Source organism: Strix aluco, chromosome 4, assembly GCF_031877795.1.
Source record: "Strix aluco isolate bStrAlu1 chromosome 4, bStrAlu1.hap1, whole genome shotgun sequence".
NCBI classification, from domain to species: domain Eukaryota; kingdom Metazoa; phylum Chordata; class Aves; order Strigiformes; family Strigidae; genus Strix; species Strix aluco.
Window position 1 is genome coordinate 16,711,461 of NC_133934.1, and position 26,480 is coordinate 16,737,940.

At 39.9% G+C, this 26,480-nt stretch overlaps 1 long non-coding RNA gene across 4 annotated transcripts; it reads right to left on the reverse strand.

Annotated features, from left to right (window-relative positions):
• Nucleotides 1–6,723: 6,723 nt before the first annotated feature.
• LOC141922640 (uncharacterized) lies at nucleotides 6,724–26,422 on the reverse strand. Of its 4 annotated transcripts, none has more exons than XR_012623034.1 (4): nucleotides 26,358–26,422; nucleotides 19,771–19,827; nucleotides 13,203–13,378; nucleotides 6,724–12,598 (listed from the first exon to the last, which is right to left on the reverse strand). It is a non-coding gene; the product is annotated as an uncharacterized LOC141922640 (long non-coding RNA). The 4 variants fall into 4 exon arrangements; XR_012623033.1 differs by having other exon boundaries at nucleotides 6,724–12,642; XR_012623036.1 differs by lacking the exon at nucleotides 19,771–19,827 and having other exon boundaries at nucleotides 6,724–12,642.
• Between the last annotated feature and the right edge of the window lie 58 nt (nucleotides 26,423–26,480).

Consider the following 26,480-nt stretch of genomic DNA (forward strand, 5'->3'; position numbering starts at 1 on the left):
TGTCCAAAACTAATTCTGAAAATAATTCTGCAAGAATACAAAGGCTGTGTAGATGAGGCTTAATGGCAAAAGTTTGTGTTTTTAAAGGCTTCGTTTAGAGTTCACAATTTTGGTACTGTTAAACAGAATGCACTCTTGCTTCTTTCCAGTCAATGCAATTTCTACATGAGATGAAGCATAAGCAAACAGAAAGTCTATGGTGGAGCAATTTGCCAGCTCAGTCCATGCTCCAGGAGCACTCCTGCAGCCCGAGCTAGGAAGCTCTCACACAGCAACATCCATGGGCAAAGCTCTCTCCCGACTCCAGCAGTGCACAAGCCTCCCTGCCAGGCCAACAGATGATGACCAACCATGGTTATTCATGTCAGTGCTCACCTTGAGCCCAGCTACAGGACATACCCTGGGCAAGAGACCTTGCGGCCCCTCGGCAAGTCCTGCGAGCCAGGGGCACAGCAGATCACTTCCTCCACAAGAGAAGCTATTGCAAGCACAGCCCATTGGTTTTTGGATTTCTACCCCAGCTCCCCACAGAATGATGAATGAACCAAGTCTCACTCTGTAAGGCATTTCATGGCCTGGGACCAAGATTAATAAATTTCCAGAGGAAGGACCATGGTCAACAGTCACAATGAAGGCTACACAGTAAAATTAAAACTCATTGTGGGGAGAAGACTTTTAGGGCTTTCCTGAGGACCAGTCATGAAGATCTAATAAAAATTTGAAGAGTGCTGCACCTCCTTTCATTCCAAATGCAAAGCATATTTCTTCATTTACATAGACATTTGCATATCACAATATATGTTATTGGAAATAACTCATCAAAACAAACCCACATGATTCTAATATGCACATTTCTTCCTCTGTCAAGTGGATGAAAAAAAAAAAAAAGACAGATGAGTAGTCATGCTTTGCTTATTACCCTCACAATAAGGTTTTCAGATACTGTGGTGGTAAACCTATTTTGAATAGCAAGCATTTGCTTGATTCTATTATTCTACAGTTTCTGTAGGAGATTTCTTGTCACCTTGGAAATTATACGCTTGGTTCTAGGAAGAAAAATTAGCTTTACTCAGAGGTCTAAGTAATTTGGATATATGGCATGCAGCATCTAAAGCAAAGTCTAATATCAACAAAGTCAGAAGTAGATTTTATGACTGTTAAATATACATGTTGCAAAAGATTAGATTTACTGTTTTGCTCATATTGTGTTAGTCATTTATAACATTTGGGCACTGAGCAACATAAACTTATTTTATGGTTCTTTCATCCTTTCTCAAAAGGATTCCAGGCTCCTAGATAGGCAAATTCAACACAAGGTTTTCTGGGATATAGGCACTGCACATACAAAGGTATTATTTCTGATGGATAACACTCTTTCAAGGTCTTTTCATGATCCATTAATTTATGAATTACATAGCAGAGTAGGGATTGTGAAGGGCTTAATTTCAGTTATATGTTGATCTTTTTCCCTTGAAACAGCTTTTATCCAAAAAGTAAGTAGGACTAAAAATAACATGTTCTTTTAGATTGACTCTGACAGGTCTGATGATAGAATTTAACTGGTTTATTCTTTACTTATCAAAAGGTGGGCAGTTGGGCCCATCCCTATACATAAATAGGAATATGCACAGAAAAAAAGCAAAATAGCAAAGAATAATTCTTAGGCTTGCTTCATTCACAGCACAGTTACAAAAAGCAATGCAGTTGCTGTGGAATAAAATTTACAGAAATGAATGAATTATGCAAAGAAATGACACATAAAGATTAAGATAAAAAACAGCTCAGTAAAACTTTTTGACAATGTACTGGCAAATTGACTTCATTGGACTCAGATTTCCAGCAAAGTGTCCTACCTCCACCTTGTCAGTCCTAATCCAATTCAGGTAAACCAGAAGTAAGTTACTACTGACAGGTTATTTAGAGGTTGATGAGAAATTAGTCTCAAGGTCTGTCTTATTTGAAAAGAGCGTCGGTGCTTTTGCTCATGGCCCAAAGAAGTGACCAAACAGTGATGAGCATAATTATGAAAGTATTCTTACTCCCTAAATGCTGCTTGCCCCAAGGACTGAAGTATAGGGAAATTTCCACTGCCATTATACATCAGCTTTATAGACAATACCTCAATGTTTAGAGCTGTTATTTATTTCTCTTTTCTCTCCTCTCTCATTTTCTTACAGCAAGAAAAAACCCAACAGCCCTCAAAACTGAGAGGGAGACTGCTAGTAAGCTAAAGAAGTGATGATAAAATTCTGACCTCAGTAGTTTTTGGATCCAAGCAGCAACTGTGAACATTGCTGCTAAACAGAATTTGGCCAGGTGTCTGCAGTACAATATTTCAGGAAATCCAGATTAGCTGCAATTAAGAGGTCTGTTTATTGCTGACAGGTTGTAGCAATATGTAAGAAACTCATGGTATCTTGAGAGGGAGTTTCTCATTACATTCAATGGTATCTGTTTCACAATGAAAAAGTGTGGAAAAGTGCTGACAATATTTACATTCAAATTTCTCTTGCAAATTATACTGGTCTTCAGTATCAGCTAAGACAAAGCTAATGTAAACTTTAATATGACCACAATCTTTCTTAATTCCGAAACAGCAGAACCCTCTTTTTCTTCCGCATGTTACCCCAAAGGCATTACCTGGTGATGTGTGGTCAGATCTTGGTTTCTTGAAGTTCCCACAACATTTTCAGGCATTGTAATTGACGGTAATGTTCTTGCCATAAGCATAATTGTCATCAAGAGATGAGATATCCATTTAGCATTTGTATAATAATTCTTTTATCTCTTCTAATAAAACTTAGGAAACAAAGAGCGAGGTTTTGTTCAGAATCAAACCCAAACACAGCTGTCTGTTCCATAGTGTTGTGGTTTGGCTCTCCAAAGGGGCTTCTTTACATGTCAGTAAATCTGTGACAGTTTGAGAAAAATAAAAAAGAAGATTCATTATGATGGTAAAATTGTCTGAAGTCCAAAAAATCATGTAATTTTCTTGAAACAAGCACATACATGAAATTCTAAGCACACCTGAGAACATTTCAAATGGCAATCACGGATTCTAAACTACCTCAGAAAATATCCAGTCCTCAGTATACAAGCAAGACAGATGCAGTCACTAAAGGTCTTATCAGCATATAGGACAGACTTGTTTCTTATATACATGTTTTCAGTCTCCAGTCAACTACTTAAAACTGATCTGGTTAAATTATTTCAAAATTGTCATTTGGAGATCAGTCACAAGATCAACTTACCACTACTTAATAACTTCTTAGTCTTCAGCTGAGCATAGTAACAGACTGCGTGTGCATTCTTAGACTGCAAGCAAACATGAGGGAAAACAATTATCTTTTAAACCTCTGAAATGGCGTTGTTTGATCTAACGATTTCTGCCTTGTGTTGGTGATGGGCTACTGGATTGCACACAGACTCGTCTCCACTGACATGCTGTAACCCATTAAGTCACTGTAACTCAATTTCCTGTCTGAGTCCATAGACAGAAATGAACTGATAGAGTTTGAACAAAGTTTCACATCGTCAAGGTGGCTACGGTCTTCCTAAACTAACAGATACTTTTCCAAACATTTCTCTGCTCTAAGACTTTATATACACACAAACGTTACACTGCCCATTTTAACAATACTGAGATAGTTAAAATGGTACATCTGGTTTTGAGTATTGTAGTTATGTTGGTATCAGCATAGCTGTACTTCTATACAGAAGAAGGACTACTTCTTCATTATTAGGGATCTTCAGACCTGTGTAATTATATCCACATTTATAAGCTGTAGCAGTTGTCAAATACTTGGACCAGCACAAAAAACCCCACCCTTATTTGTTAATTAAGCAAGGTAATTTTGGAAGAATCAGTGACAGTTTTCAGGTAGCATGTAATCTAGCTTTCTGAGCCATAGCCTGATACACTTATAAGCCTCTTTATGGTTAAGGAAGATGTAGATGAGAAGCTGTTTCACTTGCAGACAGCAGGCAGAATCATGCTGTTATGAATGCAGGAAAAACATGTGGAAGGTAACACAGAAAAGACAACTAGCAGACTTTGTCTGAACTCCAAAATGCACAAATGAGTCACCTCCACAGAGCACATCATGATGATATGAACTATCTCTACAAGAAAGTGCTGACCTAGGATGGGAAACATCTCATACTTGATTGCTGAAATTTTAGTTGTTTCATGAATTACATTTTGACATCTTAAGTTTTTGACTGCATTGAAGGAGCCAGCAGGTTTTTGCTGTTCTAAAACTAAGTCCAAATAGTTGGTTTGATTAAAGATCTAAAATAGTCAATAACTTGTTGAAAATCTGGAGAAAGCAGATTCACAAAGCTTCTCTTTACTTCCAGAATAACACCTTGTGTTTATGGTATTTGAAGGCATGCATCTGTATTTGAAGACTGAAGACCTGCACGCTGCTGGCATAACATGTAGGATTTTTAAAGCGGCGCAGTAGTCCATCACATGTCATTGGCTCTAGTGCCAACGTTAATCACTTTTGAAATAATTCAATGCAAGAGACATCGAGGCCATCAATATTTTTTCCATTACCACAGTGTAGAGGCCATTTGGATAATGACCACCACCCCAGAAAAGCAATGACAGATTCCTGTGCCATCACACTTTGACCAGAGGCTTTGTGTGCACTATACATTGTCTTGTGCTCTGAATTGCAGCAGGATCAGGCTTACCACCCCACTGCAGTCTCTGTTGACCTGGAAACCACTTGCAATCAGTGTGGCTGAAGGACTGGACCTTTTCCAGCTGCCAAGCCTCCCTCTTCTCTACAAGGAGCAGAAGAAAATTTCAGATGGAAGCAATGACAGAAAATCCAGTAGATGCTTTGGGGAAAAGAGAAGAACCAGCTGGGGTTTCAGAATCAAGCAAAGAGAAAGGGGTAGTGTTGTCACCACCACCCATAGACTGCACATGTGCCAATGCTAAGCTGCATCCAATGTTTCTCCAAGAAAGTTCACTTTCCTTTCCCCTCCCAGGACATCTATTAGTGCATGATGTCTTATATAAGCGAGGGAAGACCAGGAGCAACGACTTGGTAGTACCTACAGGTCTGAAGATATTCTGGCAGCAAGACAGTGTAACAGGCAGCAGCATCAGAGTTGTGATAAGCAAGGGCCAACTAGATTAAATATATTCTCTTGAGAGGGAGTAGTGTGAAGTTTAGACTGGGGGTTGAAGAAGTAGGAGCAACTCTCTGAACATCTACTGATGAGGAATTCCTCTGAAGTTCTTCACATCTCCAAAGAGGCCAGGAAGGAAGTGTCCAATAGCAACTAAGACCGATACCAGAATAAAACACAGTTTCATTCGACTCACACTCAGGAACTGACCTTCAACAGGATTTCACAGTTTAAATTTCAAATAGGACACAACATGGGAGCTGGACATACCAGCCACTTAAAACCTATCCATAACTTCTGTCAAATGGTGGAAAAGATGAGGGCTGGGGGGAGCAGGCTGTTCATCTAGTCCAAGTGGATCATCTAAGTAGATAATTTAGTCTCTGTGATATCTAAATCATGGCCTATTTATTTTAAATTCCAATAAAGGACTAATTAGTGTTAATTACAGTAGCAGGGATAGTGATGTGGCCATTCACACACAAAGAACTTGGCAGAGACCAAACTCCAGTTACACATAGGTCAGCAAAAAGAAAAGAGCACGCTGCACTTTGTCACATCTCATTTGGGTTGCCTTCAAAATGATGAGCTAGAGGCAAAAGATACCACGGTTCATTTCCAATTCCCCGTCTAATCCTCTCACCCTTAATTTATTTTAAAAGTTTAATCAGAAGTTCATAAAGCTCAGATATAAATTTTTAAATAAAAAAAATTAAGCACCTGCAGGTAAGCTTTTTAGGAACTCATGGCTGGCCCAGGTTTCATTATGAATAGGGACTTTAGCAGTTCACTTTTCTGCAAATGCTACTGTGATAAAATGTAACTTTCATTCCCTCGCTGTTGCTTCAGGGATGTGTCATTTACAAAAAATAAATAGAAGACTTCTATCGCAGAGAAACCATGCTCCATTCAGGGTCAATGAAAATCTGCACCTCGCTCTGGAGTTTCTTGCAGCATAGTAATAACTTTTCTGCAGAAATTGTCACTAACTGCTAGAAGCCTTGGTACTAATCATGAAAGTACTTGTAGATAATTCTTAGTATACAAATAATGTAATATTTGCAGAAGGAAAAACCTGACTAAATTTGGGCTTTTCAATTTACTGTCAGTTGATGAAATTGATGATATTAATAGTTCTTTAAAGAAGTCAGCCAGCTTGGGAATGCAGACTGCTATAATGTTCTTGGATTTCCAGAAGTCAAAGTGTTTTGACAAGATCTCTCTCTAAAGGCTCTTAAAGAAACTAAGTTATCAGAAGGATGAAAATTCTTTAGTAGATTAATGATGTGTTGGAGCGTAGTAATAAATTGTTTTCACCATGGGAGAGAAGCGATCAGATATCTGCACTTGAACTTGTTCTCTTCAGTATATTCATAAATGATCTGGAAAGGGGAATTAATAATGAGATGGCAAAGTTCGCTGATGATACAAATTACTCAGAACAGTCAATACTTCAAAAGGTGTCATTATACTGAATACTGAGTGATTCAGCAAGAAAAATGTAGACATTATTTAATATTGATAGATGCAAAATAATACACATGGGGGGAAAAAATAACTGCACATACACAGTGATAAACAATAAATAAATTATTTATTATCACTTCAGGAAGAATCTCAGACTCCCTTTTGAGACTTCTCTGAAAAAATCTGTCCAGTGCTCGCTGTCAGACAGAAAATGCAAACTAAATGTTACAAATCATTATGTAAGGATGAAAAGTCAAAAGACAAAATATTACACCACTGTATAAATCCAGACTGCATCCACATCAGCAATACCTCACCTAGGTCTGATTGATCCATGTCCAAAGGTTTATTAGAAGCAGGAATGACGTATGCTGGATAACATAGAGGAATAGCAGTATACCACTTTAACTGTATGAGGATGGATAAAAGCACTTTTCAACTTGGAAAAGAGACAACTAAGAGGAAATAAATGTATATAAAAGTGAGAATAGCATAGCCAGTAAGTAAGGAACAATTGTCCACTATTCCTCACATCATAAGACTTAGCAGGCACCAAATAATGCAGTTTAAATCAAACAAATATTTTTTACATACAATTCATAGCTACACTGGATAGTTTATTGCTACAAGAGTGCTGTGACTAACAAAAATATAAATGGGTTAAATAATTAGAACAATCTATAAAGAAAGGATTCAGCAAGGGCTAATATATAATGCACTTAAATCTACAGTTTAAGTAGTATGTGCATTGTGCACAGCTGGAAATTGGGGAAAGTATCACTCCGTGCTTGTCCTATTCTCACCCCTAAGAAACAGTTAAGAGACCGTACCCTGTTCTGATTTAGTGTGGCCATTCTTATCCTATTATTTAGACCCAAAAGCCAGAAGTTTCATGATCTAATTATATCTGCCTTCAAGAAACAACTTAAATTTGACTTCTATTTTCAGCACCAGGCAGGAAAGCCATTAATTCTGTCTTGCAATAAATAGGGGCTGAACATTGCTGGCACAATTAACTCCTTCCTCCAGCAAGCATATTCTGCACTGCTGCAGCAATCCCTTCTGACTTCAGAACAAACTCCACTCCTACTTACTCTTCTTCATCTGACTGTGTCTCCAATTGATCTCTCATCTTGTTCTTCATTATATTTATTATATTGTACTTTACTGATTCTTGCATATAGAGGAAGCTTTTGTGTTGTTAGACATCTGACTGTATATTACATGTAACCTTTAGTCACACTGCATTGTATTTAAATGCAATATATCCAATTCTTTTACATTCTGCAGTACAATTTTAATTTCTGAACTGACTTTTATTCATCTTTGTCTCCCTGAACATTTCAGAGTGTGAAAAGGTACTAATCATCCCCAGAATATCATATATATATGGATAATATATGTTCAACATTATATTCACCAAACTATTTGTATTGTTTTACTGATCAGATACTTACATTCATTTCTATGGTTATAAAAATAAGGTTTTAATTATAAAATTAGTAGTTAGATGGGTTCATGAAGCTGCAGTTAAAAACGGAAGAGGTGAGAGAGCCACAGCATGCTCAAGCTCTATGGCAGGGTTGCGCCTCAGCACTAAGAAGAAGGCAAGGTGTGCAAAACCAGCCCCGTCCACTTCTCTCCCCTAAACAAGCTTACGCAAATTAAACTGGAGAAAAAACAAGAGTTATAGATAATGACTGAGCTTTTTAATAGAGTTTATATGCTTCCCTTCCACAGCATTTTCATGAAATTTGAATGCCTAATTCTTCTGGGTTCTTTTAAAAACCCCAGTCTGCATCACCAGATGCATAAACTATGACTGAATGCTTTCTTTTAACATTTCCTAGTCACAGGGCAGATGAACCACATTCTGTATAAATTATAAACTGCATTTACAACAACCAAGTAGAGTGCAGGAAGGCCTGGATTAACCCAAAATACAAGGGATGATTTGTAAAAGCTGTAGTTCCCAACTGGCCTTCAGAAGGTAGACAGCAAGTGAATAAACACCAGAAGGCTGATTCTCATAATAAATCAAAAATCCATTTCCAGTGACTTTGGAGCCTTTAAAATACTGACTTTACAGCAATAGAAACAGTGATACAAGAAACACATATTTTACTTCTTCATCTTTTTGCATCAATGAATCCAAAACTGCTCTGCAAAGCATGTGTATATACGTCTCTCACAGGGCAGGAGCTCTATGAGCAACAAAGGCTGAGAGGAAAGGTTGGCAGGAGACCTTGCAGAGTAGCAGTCCTCCAGAGATACTGAGCCCCATGAGCACCAGGAACAGGAGAACTCTGAAGAACATCACCCTAATTCAGGCTGACCTAGTTCGATTTACTCGCTCTGAAAAAACAACCTTAAAGACTGAGGTTGTCTGACACTTTAGGAATAAAACACTCCTTCTAAATTTTGTGTATCCTGTAGAGTTTGGGTAAAGGAGGGTGTTTTTTAGGATTGGAGGCTCTTATGACAAGGCCAGACACAGAAGCTAAAAAGGAACAGCACACAAGTCTGATGTGTTTTACATATTTTTTTCAGCAGGTCTATTTATTGAGAGATTGATTCTGATGGTTTGAATCAACACCATGTTAGCACACTCTGCTTCTTCATTTTGATAATTAACGGCAAGCTTCTCAAATGCTGGCTGAAAATTTTCCTAGGCAGATATTTTTTTTTAGCTTGGCTTCCTGAGGAAATGAAGCTTGCGTGCATCACGCTGTCTCTCTGTCATGTCTGTTCAGCTTCAACCAAACTGAAAAGCATAGTCGTTTTTAAGATAGTAAGATCTTACAACAGCCCTCTAGTACATTCAGCACATCATGGAAGGCAGCTCCCAAAGTCATTAATTTTGTTGCCAGCAGAGGAGAAGGGCAGTCGATTAGGTTCAGCTGGTAGCAGCTGCTGACCATGCTGGACACGTACAGGTTGGCCACCTTACACGCATGCATGCATCTCCAAAACAGCATCTGCTGGGTCACTCCCAGTCATGAGGCCAAGCAACGGTAGCTAAAAGCCATGGAAAAAACTAAGAGCTACTCCATGGCAGAGAAGCTGAAGGGAAGTGAGGCATCTCACTATGAGGACACAGAGAGACTGGAAGGTATCATGGTAGAAGGCACTTCTGTGCGACAAACATAAGTCTATCACACCTCAAGAGATATAAAGCCAGAGCAAACCAGTCCTCATTAATTCTGCCATTCAAGAAATGATCTGGATCTGTTGGGTTTTTCCCTTCATATCTCTCAATCCATCTATCTCCAATTTTCCAGCCGGACTTACCTTTGCTTGCAGCTCCTGTGTACAAACCGCTGTACAAGCACAAAGAGCTACAGATAACAGGTGACTGTATTCAGTCACCTGTTAGATGATGGGATAAGTCCATGATTAAACATATATATACCATAAGCCAATGTTATATGTGATGCAAAGCAACGACATATGATAAACCATATGACAGATGTTACGTAAGGTGATTTATGCAATAAGCCAGTATGTTTATTTACACGAGCAAGTGCCAGTTCCACTTGCAGACAAGAAGTAACAACTGAAAACGTGTCCCTCCGTTGGACCCACAAAAAGAATAATAAGGGCTCACATAAGATGGAGGCTGCCGTTTATTCATATGCTTAAGAAGAAAACATGCTGATGTAGATGCAACAACAGGTCTCTTCACAACTTCACAGGATGATAATAGGTGTCGGTTGACAGCCTCAGCTTTCTGTACAGAAAGGAGGTTCATAGTTGTGATGGTTTAGCCCCTGCAATAGTGAAGCATGCAAGTACTTTCCCATGTGTGCAACAGAAAGTAGTGTAAGACCAGAGCCACCTCCCAGCATGGCCACCAGGCAGAACCCTGGCAGACCCGTTTGCCTCTTAGGAGATGATAATACACAGCCTGGCTTCCAGTAACTCCCGACATCACTCCTTCCGCTCACTGCCATTTGCAATTCAACAGAACCAAAACAATAAGAAAAACTATAAAACTATTGCATCCTCCCTCTCTGGTACTGCAACATTAGCAAGGTTTCTTATTTTTGCTTTAGGGGCAGGTTTTTTAAACAAAAGTCAGGGAGGGTTGCAGAAGGAAAGCTGGACTTGGAGGCAACGCTGCTGCAAGCACAAGAAACCCTTTGTTAGCTGCTGCACGCAGCCAGCAAAGCAGCACTCGAGCAGCCTGTGTGGCAGCTCTGCAACTCCATCAAGCATCACGACTGGCATCAGCCCCTTTTGAAAAAAGAAATGGTTTTTGTCACCTGTAACTCTTACTGCAGCAAAATTAAGCCAGCAAGATCTTTATAAATCAGTAGAATTTAAACCAGAACAGGCAACCTGCTGTCTTGTATGTGACGTTAACACTTCACCCGTTTACCACTGCTTTCCTCAGTGAGTTGGGTTATGCAAAAAAAATAATAAAATTCAGTCTTGAAGAAATTAAGCTAATATGAATGCCAAAAAAGACTGTGATGCCTCTGGCCCAGGCTCCAGTAATAACAGTGAGTTGATTATATGAGATATGCCCAAATGATCATAATTACGATCTCAGATATGCCTAGATGTCATAATGAAGAGGAAAGCAAAAAGACCTCAAAGTCCTTGCTACCCTGACTTAGGGAGGAAACTGTCTGATTCCCCAGCCAGCTGGAAGATAGCAGCTATCTAAAAGAGAGAACTCCTTTTCACTGCAGAGAACTGACCCTGTCTCCAAGGTTTTATAACCAGCCATGCCTGTTCCTAAGACTTCAGAGAAAAATGAAATTAAAAAATCCAGAATTAATCTAGGGAATCAGCCTCTCGCCTTCTGCAGGCAGCCAGCTGTAGCCCTGAAGCATGAGACTTTTTTTTTCAGTCATTGTCTTAACGCAGAGCTCAGCGTGTGGAACATGTTGAGGGCAATGAGAGCTCTGTTCTTCTCAACAGTTTATAAAAGAAGGGAGTGACGAAGAACAAATATAAATTCACAGATGTACAGCTTGCACAGAAGAAATGACCTCTGCAGCCATCCACAGAGATGCTCACAATCCTGTTCCCAGAGTCAGATTAAAGTGTATCCAATTGGATTAAAGTCCTAGCAATGGCAAGTTTACCACCTACCTACACTGCGAAATTATTCCTATGTGTAATCACCCTTACTGCATCTTTATAATGATTGAATTTTTCAAGCTTTGATTTCTAGCCATTGGATCTGTTCTGTTTTCTTCTGCAAGACTGAAATCTATACTTGATTCATTGTTCTTTTGTTCCTAATACATTGGTAATGCCTTCTTATTGTCTTAAATTCTACTGGCCACTAATAATTCCTTATTATCTTGATCTTCTCTGAAAGTCATTTACATTTTGTAGATTGAATTTTCATTCCCAGTTATGCCCCCCTCTTCCATATTTAACATTGATTTCTTGTTTAATTATCACCTTTGTGGCTTCTTTACTAGCCTAGCTTTCCTCTCCAAGGTAACTTACTTGTGTGCTCATTAAAGTGTAGCCTTTAGAATACCCAGCAGGATTTCCTTGAGAAGTCCCATTTTCCATTAAAACTCACCCTTTTAGCACTCAGTTAGGGAAACAAGTTGTTCTGATGAACTGGTTGATTTTATGTTTCACATAATGCTGCCTGGTGCCAACGTTTATTTCCACAAAGTAGAAGGTACCGTGGTACCCGTGAGTTTTTGGAGATCAGTGGCTAACACTGCTTGGTGCATCAGAAAGTCCAACACTGATTTATCTCATGCTTAATGCAGACATTTCCATCTTACAATATCCCTGAGATCTTCCTGAAATTAGATCCTTAGAAAATTGAAGGCATTCTTCTTCTTAATGATGTTCAGAAGAAGTCCTCATTCTGGATTTACTGATGGCAATCCATCTTTTCCTCACACATTGTGGACAAGTCCTAGAAAGCGGTGCTCTTCATTGTGACAGAATTTGTCTTCTGCATGCTTGTAACAAACGCCCACCAGTTTCATGTCGTGCTTTGCTGTTAGTAAAATGGATGGAAATTTGTGCCGATTTCATGCTACACTAGAAATACCAAATTAATTAACTTAAAATTTTGCAATTATTTTTTTTAAATTACCTTTAAAAAGTACTATGGAAATATTTTTTCCTTTTAAGATAGTAATTAAATTCAAATTATCATTGTTTTTCATACTTTATCTGCAAGTGCAATATAATGCAGAGAAGTCAACTGCACCATTTTTATTGTGCAAGTAAACTGCCAGTGTTAATGGTGGTGGTTTTGTTTGGGGTTTTTTTTCATTCTGGCACTTGGATTCTAAAATAAAACAAGAGTAGCAATGAATATCGATCAAGTTTTTATTAGCCAGTACATCAAACATTACACCCAGCTTTCTTTCATTAAAAAAATAGAGTACTTGAAAATATTTTTAGATATTTCCTGCCTCCTCTAAAACAAAACAAATAGATTTCTTATCCCACCACAAGTTACTATATTGTATAGATGAAGCTGTATGAGGTACAAAAATAATAAAAAGGCCAAAGTGCCACCATGTTCAAAGCAAAAAGTATTACAATAAGTACCTTTTTTAAAAAATTTAATTCAGGTAGCCCCACTTACTCACCTGCACTACCAAGATGGAGCCATTATGACTAATCACTTAACTCCAGGCAAGTTCATTCACATCAAAGGAAAAAAAACAAACACAAAGACGTAGTATGTCGTAAGGATCACACCGGAGCTGGGCAAACACAGTTTCTTCTCAAAAGTTTTGGGGAATTTCTCCGGACTTTTGCATTTCTGAAACAAAGCAAGAAGAGAAGAGAGTGCACAAATGACAAATAATCCCTGAGGAGGTATGACACATTTAGTTCCTAGTCTAAGAAACAGCAAAAGTCTATTAAACAAAAATATCACTGTGGCAACATGGGAGTTTGAAGGAACCCCAGAATATGTTGTGGCTTGTTACAGCCTCCTCCTGAGGGCACTGCTCAGGGTTGTGAGCAACATGGGGCCAACTCTTCAAAAGAAGGAAAGAACTGAACCCAGGTCTCCCATACTGTGGAAGAAGGCTGAAATCATTGAGCTTTAGGGTAAAATAAGGAAAGCACCTCCCTTTTCTTCCAGAAGCTTTGTAAACTTCTATGCTTTGCTTTCATTATATGTCAGTCAAAAATGAAGTAGTATTATTGGGGGTAAAAGGACTCGTGAATGCCGGTAGATTGCAAGCTGAACACGAGCCAGCCTCGTGCTCTTGCAGCAATAAAGGCAGATGGTGTTGCGGGCTAACCTCAGTAAATCTGCAGCCAGCAGATCAAAGGACGTGGTAATTCCACTCTCCTCAGCACTTATTAGGCCACATCTGGAATACTGTGTCCAGTCTTGGTCCTTGTAGCTCAAAAGAGACATTTAAAAATTGGAGAAGGTCTAGCAGAGGGCCATCAAGATGATTAGAGTACTGGAGAACTTGACAGATGAAGAAAGGTTTGAAAGAATTGGGTTTGTTCAGCATGGAGAAGAGACAGCTGGGGGTTGAACACAGTCTTTCAACACTTAAATGGTTGTTATAGACATGATGGAAAGTCTCTTCAGAGAACTGTCCAGTGACAAGGCTATAGGCAAAAGCTGCTTCAGGGGAAACCCATCAGGATATAAGAAGAAATTCTTCATCATGAGAGCAACCAAACTTTGAACAGGTTGCCCAGAGAAGTGAGGAAACTCCCTGGAAATCACCAGGCTTGACAGGCCCCTGATCATCACATCTAAGGTCCTGCTTTCAACAGGAGCTTGGGGCAGGTATCTCCAGAGCTCCCTTTCAACCTAGGCTTTTTTATATGATTCCGTAACTATCAAGGTTTTGTTCTGACTAGAAAACACAAAACAAACAAAAATACTCAATGCTACTAGAAATACATAACTTTCACTTAGGACTCCAGACTGAAAAGCAGACTTGCCATGTAGTTTTAGTTCAGTTTCATCAATATGCTCTCTCTCCATTCACTTCACTGAGGAGTTTCTAAGACACTACTGCAAACTTTGTCAGTAAACACAGATAGAAACAATTAGCTGATTTTTGATGTCTTGTATGCTATGCCTTGAATTGTTGACAGGCACTTATTCAGTGCAATCCTATTTATTTACAAACCACATATACTGTATGCTGTTTCCCCAGCCACAGAAGGAAGCAAACAGCAGGAGATAGTTTCTTTACTCATAGTTTCAAGCACCTCTTTCTCAGGGTCACGTTGCAAGTGGTCCTCAGGCTGATGGGCTTCCTTGCTCCCTTTTCAGTGCATTTCTGTAGTGCTCCTGCCCCTTGCACACATCCACACAACCACAATAAAATCGATCCCATTATTTTCAGGACATCAAAAAAAATTCTCAGATGGTCTAGCTAAGGCCGTACCATGACTAGCACACAGCCTGCTCTGGAAAGAACAGTTGAAGACTGGAAATTATTTCTAAGTAAAATGAAATTTAAATATTTTGTTTCAGTTTGCTTGCACAGCAGGCCTGAAACAGCTTCAGAGTGATGGGGTACAACTGTAAAACCACATACTAATATGCTTGTAAAACACTGACCTAACCATTGCATTGCAGTGATTACCATGTCAGCACTATACAAAAACCTCTGTATTCCACATTCATTACAAAATAGTTAACTTAGAGTTCTACTGGTAGCCAAAACCAGACTCATCTTCCATTTGCAAGGTTTTAAGACTGAGCTCACAGGAAACACTTTTTGGGCTAATTCTACTCACTCTCTTGGGTGAATATATAGGGTGAATATACAGGGCCATGCCTTGATGAAAACAAAAAATCAGTACCAGGAGATTTTACAGGTGAAAAATTGGCAAAGTAGGAAATAAAGAAAATGGCACAGTCACACTACCTTGTAACCCACTTCACTTTAATTCATGCCCACATGACAAATGTATGCTTTATTAATCATAAAAAAATCGGTTCTACGTGTTGGAACAAAAAATAAACAATATTTACAAAATTCAAGACTGTCTTTTCAACTCTAAAAGATACAAAGAATATGAATATTAATATGAATATGAGTATTAATATGAATATGAAGCAGGAGAAACATTACCATTGTAGCAACATTACCCAAGGCAAAACCAAATATTCTGGCTATCACAGCAAGGTATCACCTTGCTGTATCCCTTTAACAAGCCTGACTTGGAAAAGCGTAATATCCAGTGGAAGCCCTTACAAGGCATCTCTCCTAAGAGGCTTGTGACAAGAAATATGAAAAATTAAAATTTGGTAGAAGCAATATATTTGCCCTTATGTCTTCCTCCATGTTACAAAAACAGAAAGGGGAGAGCACGCTTTTGTTCAGCTTGTGCTGTAATTCTCTCATTAATAATACCATTGCTGACAGCCCTGACGTCCATACTTAAGAAGGATGTTTGAAAACTTGAAAGCAACTACAGGAAAAACTGGTGATACAGAAATCTTGCCTTACGGTTAGAAACTAAAGCACCTCAATGAGATTTGCTTAACAACAAAAGAGGACTGAGATGCCTTGATCTCAGCCTTCAAGTATTTTCATTGAATAATGTCCAGTGCTAAAGGCTTTTTTAATCCAGCAAAGATTCAACAAGTTAAGTCAAAGCTAAATTCAGACCACAAATAAAACACTTCACCTGAACAGTGAGTGTTGGTATAGATGTGGCAGACTCTTTGTTCTCTGAACTCTTTACGTATGAACCAGACATCTTTCTAAGTTCACCTTGAAATAATGGTCTTCAAGCAAGACTTACAGAGCAATGCTCTGTGGTCAGTGCTAAGGTTGGACTGCATTACATCACCAAAATGATTGGGCTCTTCTTGTCTTAAAGTCTATGCAGCAATTTCATCGAGACATGCTTGTTACTCTAAGCACATTTTGTAAATAACTATTAAAGTGTTACTACACCCTTACTGAAAGTTATTTTCATGTAAATGGCCTACTTCTGTAGAGAACATTTTGACTACTGTCCTAGGAATTACAATTTAACTGGGATACAGGAAAATTCACATATAGAAATTCAATGGCTGATCTGCTCAGTGCTAGCTGCAGAGGTCCTACAGAGACTAAAAGGTATTCAAGTAATTCTCCAGTGTCATATCTTCCTGAAACCCCGGCTGCTTTTTATGACGGCTAAGAATCTCTAATATTCTACCAGTGTTTAGCTATTGGATATACTAGTTTATGAGGCTCAGCAAAGAACAGACATTGTTTATTAACCTTTCACTAAACCCCTCACAAACTCAAACACTGGCAAGAGAATAAGAACAAAAGCTCACATTAATGTTATCAGGAAACATATACATTTATTACTTTCCAATTTCCCCAGCACTTGACAGTCTACTTGATAACCATTGAATTTTCATTACTTTCATTGATTTGATCAACTCCTTTTAGTTCAGAACATGAATAAGCTGAAAAGTGAAGAGCCAAAATAAAATTCCCTTTCATAAAGCATTTGTCTGCATACAGAATTCACCAGCATAATTACGCCCCTATGCTTCTGATGGGTCTAACTCCCCATATGGACGCTTGAATTCTATGGCATTCATGCAAGATTAAAAAGCATCCACAAGGCATAATTACACTACTATAGTCTCTGGTAAATTTCCTCATATAAAGAAGACCTTTCAACATTGAAAAGAGAGGTTATTTGAGTGAAAAAAAAAAAAAAAAAAAAAGGCGGGGGGGAAGCCCTTTGATTTCCTAATGTAGAAATTTTATGAGGTTTTCTGCTCTTCAGTTACAACATACTATATAAGCATGCACCAAAAAAAAGATTACAAATATGAAAACAAAGGTTCCTCAGATGATTCATTTTGATTGACCTCTGGTCAAAGCACAGTGACCCAAAATGATATCACAGTTACTCAAGGATATTTACCAAGGTTTGGGAATTTTTAAAGATCTAGGTAATTTTCCCTTTTAATATCATGGGTACAATTGATTTGTGGCATATGTGATCATCAATTCCGCAAAGTAGCTTCTGTAAGCTATACTTAAGCAGTAAACTGTTTTAAGCCCTGCATAAAAATGGATTTGAGCTCTCAGTACCATAATGAGAGAAGAAATGACAGAATTACAGTAGGTTTTGTATACTCTGTATAAAAGATGAACATAATAGGGTTGATCTTACCCTAGTTCCTTCACCTTCTAGCTATGTGGTTAGAAAGCACAACTTCCAGTGCTCAGAGTTAGATTAAACTTACAAAAAAGTTAAACTTATGAAGGTAGAGGAGTTAACGATTAAGGCATCCAAGTAATCATAATTCTTTTAAGTAGACCTGTGCATAAAGGGTTAAAAATTTAGAGTCTGCAGAAAGAAACTAAATTTAACTCCACATTTCCCTCAGGTTCTCATTATAGAAGAAAATTAAAGTTTTCTGGATGACTTTAACTGTGTGTTTTCTTTTTTAGTATATTTCTTTTCATTGAAGAGTTATATTTTCACTACATTTCCTATGTTTCAATTATTTTTTTGTATAGCTAATGCACTTCTAAAATATTTTAACACGAATATTCTAATACATTCAGCTTTTATGTAGTTTCTTGGCAGGGATTTTTCTTAGACTTCTTTTCTTTACCATTATTAAAAATGTTACACATGAGCACTAAGAAAGACCCACACAAATAATATGGTTTTAGTAATCAAAATATACAGGGTGAAACCAGCATATTGCTTTTCAATGTCTTCATATCATCATAATAGCATGAATAGTCAAAAGTGATGAAGCTTAACATTGATTTACAATTGATCATTAGATCAGAGATGTAAATTATTATGAGAGGACTCAAGACTTGTTGTTTCTGAGTCCCTACTAGAGCTAAGCGTATTTAGAAGGAAGAGGGAGACCAGCAGGAAAATAAGACTGATTGGGTATCAGTCACCCTGAACTGTTCAGAAATGCAATTTAACAACTTTAAAAAAAAAAAAAAAAAAAAAAAAGCCAGGGCTGGGGAAGGTAGAAGGTAGCTGGGACATGACTAAGAGAGAGCCAAGTGTTGAGACAGCATTCACTTGCTGTATGGCAAAGCTGAGTTCAACTCTGCGTTGCGTCCAGGCCTGCCTCTTCTACCTCCCGGAGGCACTGCCTCATCACCGGGCCAGTCTCATCATTACTGCCACGGATGCTGGCGTATTTCATAAAAGATGCTGTGCGCCCTCAGCTACTGGGAAGGAGAGCATCCTACCCTCAAGCAACCTAACTGCTCCTGACTAGCTGAGCTCTGATATCACAATGGCCAGCCTTATTTTGACCCCACCTTGGTTACTGGATATATAGCCATAATTAGTCACAATGATATGGCTAATGGTTTTCTTAATTTTAATCTGTATTTCTTCAATTCTAGCCTGTATATAAGATTGATTGACTTTAGATCTATGGTAAATCTGAAGGGTCTGTACTGCTAATTTCTGAGATAATTCCATATTAATTAAAGCAGCAAATTTCTTACAGAATCTGTTGAAAATAATTTTATTGAAACAGTGGGTGGTGGTGTAAAATTAGTGAACATCCATCTTACACTCAAAGAGAAAATAGGTCAAGTACAAGAGAATACATTTTCACATATAAATCAGGTTGCCTTTGCTTTTAGTACAACACAGATGCTATGGCTCGGAAGGGGAACCTGATCCTCTATCACCTTTCAGAGGTTTAATAAGTAAACTTTAATACATCTTCTTGTAGCAATTTAAAGCACTTACTTTAACAGCCTGCTGAGGTGCAAACATATACTCCTCCTGTTTAACTTGCTATGTGGTCTGTACACTCCCACAGAGGGGCAGACCTAGCTACAGACACACGCTTGCTTCCTCCTGCTGCATCTGTGGTAAGGGCTACCTACAGGATTCAATGAACTCTACCTCAAAGCCTCCTTGCTCAAAAATTTCTAGTCTCCTTGGGTGTCCTACCTCATCTCCTAAATACGGTGAGACTACAGTACTCAACCCTTCAGAACAGATTATTCCAACACTGGAAGCATCATGCAGTTATTCTTAGCACAAGTCAGTTACACGAGTTTCTGGAGACCTAGCCAATGATCACTGACATCATTTCTTAAAATTTCTGGGAGCCTCCTACACAATATTCAGGTACATAAATATACACTGAACATTCCTGCAATTAGTAGAGATGTCTCATGCATTCTTTAAAGCAGAACCCAGACTTACCCCCAGAGCTGTGAACACCACCTTCATGTTTGGTAAACAGTGGCAGCTGCACCTGTGCTGTACACAGAAAAGAAGATGAGAAAATACTGTGTTCTGACTATAGAGGCACACACTGCTGAACAAACTTTTCTTCTGCACACAGCACACAGGAAAAAATCAGCAGTAAAACCTTAGTATTCTCTATCCTCTGAATAATTTTGGTTTATGTCCTAGTAATATAACCAAATTAACCAGCCATATTATAAGGACTGTTAAAAATGCTGATACGTGAGTGCACCAGCAGCAACACAAGCTTTAAAATCCTACAAGTCATTTTGAGAATTAAACAGAGATTGACAGTATCTCTATTTTGTAGTGCCAACTTTTCGAACACTTCGCATTTGTCATGAAACATATGATGGTGTTGGCAGCAGTTCCCAGTTAGCACTGGTCCCCTTTGTGAAAGCCACTGCCTAAACAAAGAACCAGATATGGTCTCATCCTCAAAAAATTTGAAGTGTATTTGCTCCACTGGTGAATTATTGCTATCCTGGGCAGGAGGTGGAAAGTGTGCAGGATTCTACGGCACACAGAAAATAAGCTCTTCACAGTTTTGTAGGCTGTACACACAGAGCCATTCTATCACTTTTCAGCAACTCCAGCTTACGTTATATCTACAGACTTACTGTAAGATGAGATAGTCACAGTATTTAAACCTTCAAACAATCTATGCTGCAAATCTGCCAGCCTCCTGTTCCTCAGAATGTTTCATCTCAGCTAAAAATTATCAGTTCAGAGGGATAAGAGCACAGAGGTATACAGCTGACTGTAATGCATTCCACCAGACAGCCTTTATGAATTTTTTAGCTGAACTTTCTTCTGTCCTTGTTGTTCTTGCCAACCACATGCAGAACATTTTAGAGACAATAGCAATTCCCCAGAGGTTTACATGCACTATTCAATTTCCAACAATAAAAAAAAAAAATATCCTTTTTCTAAAGTGAGTTTCATCTTGTATTTTCCTTCATCTTAAATTACAACTAACATCCAGAACTTGCACTGCATAGCTGAGAAACTAACAGAAATTGCCACATTCAATTAGCACAGCAGAAGCAGCAAACTAGAAATAGGATTTCATTCACTTTAATTCACTAGTTGGTTGCCATAAATACTTGTCTGTAAAACATGGAATTCTGAATACTCCACAGACATTATTTTCCTTTCATGAAGATATTTGTTTACTTTGGCACTGATTCTCTTGGGAGAAACTCTAATGACTTCCACTACCAAACAAAAACCAAAACAAAAAAGAAACAGAAACTGCCACTAGCAAGCAAGAAAATATTAGTCTAATGTGCTGGTTAAACTCCAGGGCAAAAATGATAAAAACCAGAGTAGATCACTGCTTTGCATTCTTGTGACCAGAACCCATATCCTTCAACTCCAGCAGACAGCATAGCTCTCATGATGGAAGTCAGGCTTTGAGTAAAGGAAGAAAGCTGCCCATCTCCTGTGAATGTTAAGATTTTATCTTTAAAAACAAACAAACAAATAAAACCATAACATGGGCATGGGAAGAACAGGATAAAGCAAACTATCTCAGTCCCTGTTGTTAAATTTTGTCACTACTTTTAATTCAACACATTGATCTAACAAAGGTTTTTTTTTCCCATTTTTTTAATATCTAAGCAATTCATATTTTTTTCTTTTCATGAGAAAAACTACCAGGAAAAAAGGTAAACTACTGAGACTCAACAGACTGCTCACTGCTGAAAAAGACTTGCCTACCTCCTTCCTAAGAATGATTATTATTTTCAGAGTTTAAAGAAATCAAGAACAGAAAAACAGTAAATGAAACACACTGATAAAAATCCTCAGATCTCTTTTGCCTGTGAAATGTCAAACTTCATCATCTTCTTTTCTATATGAATAACATGCAGTCCCAGACTGTTTTCCATGTTTCCATGGGAGGAAAAAGTCATTAACAAAAATCAGCTTTAAGGTTAAGAGGAAGCAGCTCTAGCAAAACTACATGAATCATATATTTTTGTTACCAGTTAGAACAATGGGCTGTTCCTGGAATGCATATGCAAACCCGTTTCAAAGCTTAAACTAGGGAACGAAGCAGACACATGTCACAGACCACAGGACAGCAGACTGTGTACTTCTCTAAACAGCCTGATCATAGGAAAGATCGAGGTAGATCTCTTTGCAAAGCCCTTGCGACCAGTGCAGGACAGACAGAGCTACGTAAAGAGCCCAGGAAGAGAAGATGATGTGGAAAGAGAGAAGGAAAAGTAAAATGGTAAAGAGAAAACAAGCAACTGATATCAAAACCCCTGGGGTTTTTTTCAGCTGTAGATCCTTGGAAGTGGGGTTAAATGGAGTAGTAAATCACTCTAAATGGTAAAAGGCCTATAAATATTGTGGGCTGTGGAAAGAACAATTTGTTGCATTACAAGCAGCCGATGAGTCTCTATGCTGAGCCACTCCACAGGAAAAAGGTTTTCTGAAGTCAGTACTATCTGTAGCCACATTTACTTTTAACTATAACATGCAAAAATTCTCTAGAAAAGCTGCTTTTAGTATTGAAATGAAAGCAAAGATAATGTTCATGTGTACATGTTATTTGCAGCCCATATCAAGAATTGCAGCCACAGTGATTTTCCAACTAGCTAATAGGAGGGAAATAGCAGATTCTAACATCAGTCAGAGTTATTTTCTTTTTTATACATTAAGCTCCTGATATTCTGGTGTTCATCTTAATCTACAAAATGAGGAAGCACTGAAGTAAGTCTGCATGCACATAAAAGTCTACATACTATATGTAAATTTCTACCAGTTTCATGATTTATTATATGTTCCCCAAAACTGTAACACTAGTGGTATCTGATTAGGAAAAAGTATGGACCCTACCCCCAAGAACATACACTTTTTAAAAGAAGCTAAACCCACAGATGGCTCTGAAGCAGGCAGCCTCAGCACAATCCCTTTCAGTTCTTAGAACTGATGATTGAAGTTTTTCTGTTCAAGCAGAAAAATACAACGGTGGGTCAAAATCCTTTCTCATATAATAATATCCTGTCACTAACACTGGCCAATAGCAGGTGTTATTCTCCTGGGTTTATAAAAAGAAAGGAACTTAACCTGTGCATAGTAATTTCTAGAAAAGATGATAACCACTCAGGGGCAAAATTCAGAAGCCACTGCCTTGATGATAGCTTTCATGTCATTCAAATGGCAACCAGAAGAGCTACTTTGTAATACTTACAGTTTATTTGATTTGTCTTTATATAGTGTTATTTTAAATAGTTTATTGTGATTTGTCTTTGTGTTTTCTCTTCCATAGCATTGCTGGTTCAATTTGCCACACAAAATTTAGCACACAGTGGATGATGCAGAACACCAGACAAATAAGATGATCATTGTCTTTCAGGCACTGACAAACCCAGGAGAGTTGTCAGCTCCAGCTCCGCCACAGGCCTCCTAGGTGAAGTTGATGCCTGGCACGTTTGTTGCAATGAATACACAGCAGCAGGTTGATTAATGGCTGCAAGAACAACTATAACTTAGGTATATTTGGTTTTACTGTACTGACAGCTTATTTTGTAACATGTTTTTTTCAATTTACATATTATGTACAGTGATATTGCATATGGCTTGGCATTCACTTCTTGTAATGCTTGTTGTCAAGTCTAAGCAACTCATCCCAGCTCCCTGACCTCCCCAAGTCATTCAGATGGGGGGGGGGCCTCTGCCAGCATACTCTCTTCTTCAGGCCCAAGCACACGGTCGCTTTCTGGTAACAATCGGGGAACGTGGAGTCCAAGCATCCCAATATCCCCTAAGGTCTGGAAAGGCAAATCTAGGAAGTGCTGAGTTGCAAATGGTTGAGGTAACTGAAGGAAACATTATAGATGCTTAGCCTGTTTTTACACATTTGTTTAGGCATCTGTTTTCAGACACTATTACCTTCCTACTAGCCCAATCCAAAAAAGCTCTCAAACCTTCCCTGGAAAGGAGCAGCTAAGATAAAAGAAAGCAGGAAGGAATCAAGGGATTACAAGGGAGAAAAAAAAACATTAAAGCAAGAGGGTGCGAAGGCCAAATGGTCAGAAATCAATAAACTGGGAACTAGAAAGAGAAAACAAACAGCGCCAAGGACAGGACTCAGCACTTCTTGACGGCACCAAGGTGCCAGATAAGAGACTTGATTTGGTGGTGGAGAAGCCAAAATTTGTGGCCCCAGCACACACCACGGGGTTCTTGTATCAGAGGGAGAAGAGACAGGATATACAGCCTGAAGGAGTCTTGGTTTGACTTGGTACAGCTGTATCAGAGTCAGGAAACATATGCCGCAAGACCAAGGAGAACCAAAGACCTCCTGGATTCTGCAGCAAAATATAGCCAGAAGCTTTCCTCATTATCAGCAGAGAAAGAGAGATCAGATTTCTCTCTCTAAAGGTGCCTGCATTAGGGTAGAATGAATCATACTTTGGTAGCACCTGTCTTGTTTGTAGAAGATCAGGCAGCTAATGCAGAGTTGATGCTTACTTCTTACATGGGTAAAAATAGATGAGATTCACTCCATGATAGTTGTTTTAATAAACATACACAATTGGGGTAGAGATACATGCACCATATCAGAGATAAGCTGTCACAGAGGATGTGAATACTCTTGTCTTTCAGATGATTTAAAAAGACTAATCACAGATACTATTTGAAGACACTATCTAGCTATTTTGAAGGAAGACTCGCTAGAATTTGGTCTTGATTTAAAGGTGTGGGACAGAGAAGCTGACCGCTTACCAAAAAAACCCGAGTTCCTACACACTTTGTAGAAATAGGCAGCTGGTTACAGGAGAGAAACAGCACAGCATTGTTTCCACCCTTGCTAGACGCCCAAGAACGCCCCAGGTAGAGGACAGCTTCTGTTCAGGCTTGCACATAACTGAATGTCAGGCGTACGACACGAACGCAAAGGGAAGCCAGATGCTACCAGTTCTGCAGCTCACAAAACTAATGTCTATGAGGACTGTGCCATGAAGCAACTCACTATTCAGAGAGGAACTGCGACTCGGCCAGCAACATTTACTCAGCGTGTGATCATCTGTGGCACCTTGGTCTGAACTCTTATTTTTTACCACTTGTAAGACAGACGGTTGCAGAGTTCTTGAAACAGATGTCAATACAGTGAATAATTCTGAAGTACTAAGCCATAACACAGCAAAGATAAGTATGTATCGATGATTCTTCAATGCTGCGAATGTATTTTCATCTTAACCCTGCAAGCTGGCACAGATACCCAAATACACACACCCACATAGGTTCACGATCACATCAGAGATGACTGCAGATGCCGAACCAATTTTTTTTCCTCTATATTTTATATGCATATAACAAACACATACAGATTTAACAAATAAGAATTGTTACACTGGGTCAGACCAAAGGTCCATCGGCCAAATGGAAAGCAGCCATCCAGTCTTTGACAGTGGCCACTAATGGATGCCTAGAGAAAAGTACAATAGGTCAAGCATATAATGACACTTCCCCGATGTACTCTCACATTCAATAGCTGTGTATTAATTCTCTCACTGAACTACAGCTTTCCCAGAGCACAACAGGAGCTCACTTATTTTACTCTTTTCAGGGATATCTACAACAGCATTACATCTATAGTTGCCAAACTATTTATTTGTTTGCATTGAACAGTTGCCAAGAGCTGTGCTTCCACGAGATGGAAAGGGTAAAACCCCACCTTTAATATTGCTGGGAAATACCTCAAAAGGCACCACCAAGTGCTGCCACACCTCAGCATGGGCTCGATCTGAGCACTTAATGCGTCTCTGAGGAGTCCAACAAATGAGTGACCTGGTTTGATGGCAGGATACGGGTGGAGAGGAAGGGGCGACTGACCCAGCTTCACCCGGGAGCTGACACTCTCCACTGCACTACAGGGCCAGGCGCGCCCAAGTCGGGCAGAGCGCCCCGGCCCCGCATCCCTGCCACAGAGGGCACAGGAGGCCACAGCTGTGCCGGCCAGGGCCTGCCCCTCCTGCCCCACACGGGCCGAGCAGCTGTGAGGAGACAGCGAGCCCCCGGCCGCCGCCGGCCAGCCCCGCCGGTGGGCGAGGGCGGGCGCTGCCGGGCGCTGCTGGGCAGGCTGCCTGCGGAGGAAGCGGCGCGAGGGGGCGGGGCCGGGGCGGGGCCGGGGCGGGGCCGGGGCTCCCGCGGCCGGGCCTCGGCACCCGCCCGCCTCGTGCCGCCGGGCTCGCGCCCCACCCCCTCCGCCCGCCCGTGGCGCGCGGCCCTGCGTCAATGCAAATGAGGGGCGCGGGGCGGGGCGCCCCTCCCCGAGCGGGTGCTGACGGGAGCGCAGACCGCGGGAGAAACCACCGCCCGCCCCCCCCCGCCTGCGGAGGTCACCGCCGGTCGCACCCGCTGCCGCAAAACGAAACAGAATCACTTTATGGCAGGTGTTTGCCGCTTGAGGGTAGACACGTCGCCGAAGCCCCGTGAGTGCCTTCCTCACCCTAACGGCCGGCAGAGCGTCAGCGCGTCCCTGCAGGGCCGCCACCTCCCCCCGCTTACGTGGTAGCGCTCACCCGGCTCGTCGGCACCGGCTGCGTGGGCGTTGGTCAGCGCGAGCGCCCCCGCCCCCGGAGCAGCGCCAGGGGCGGGCTCCGAGGCAATGCATTATTCATGAGGGGGCGGGGCCGGCGGGGCGG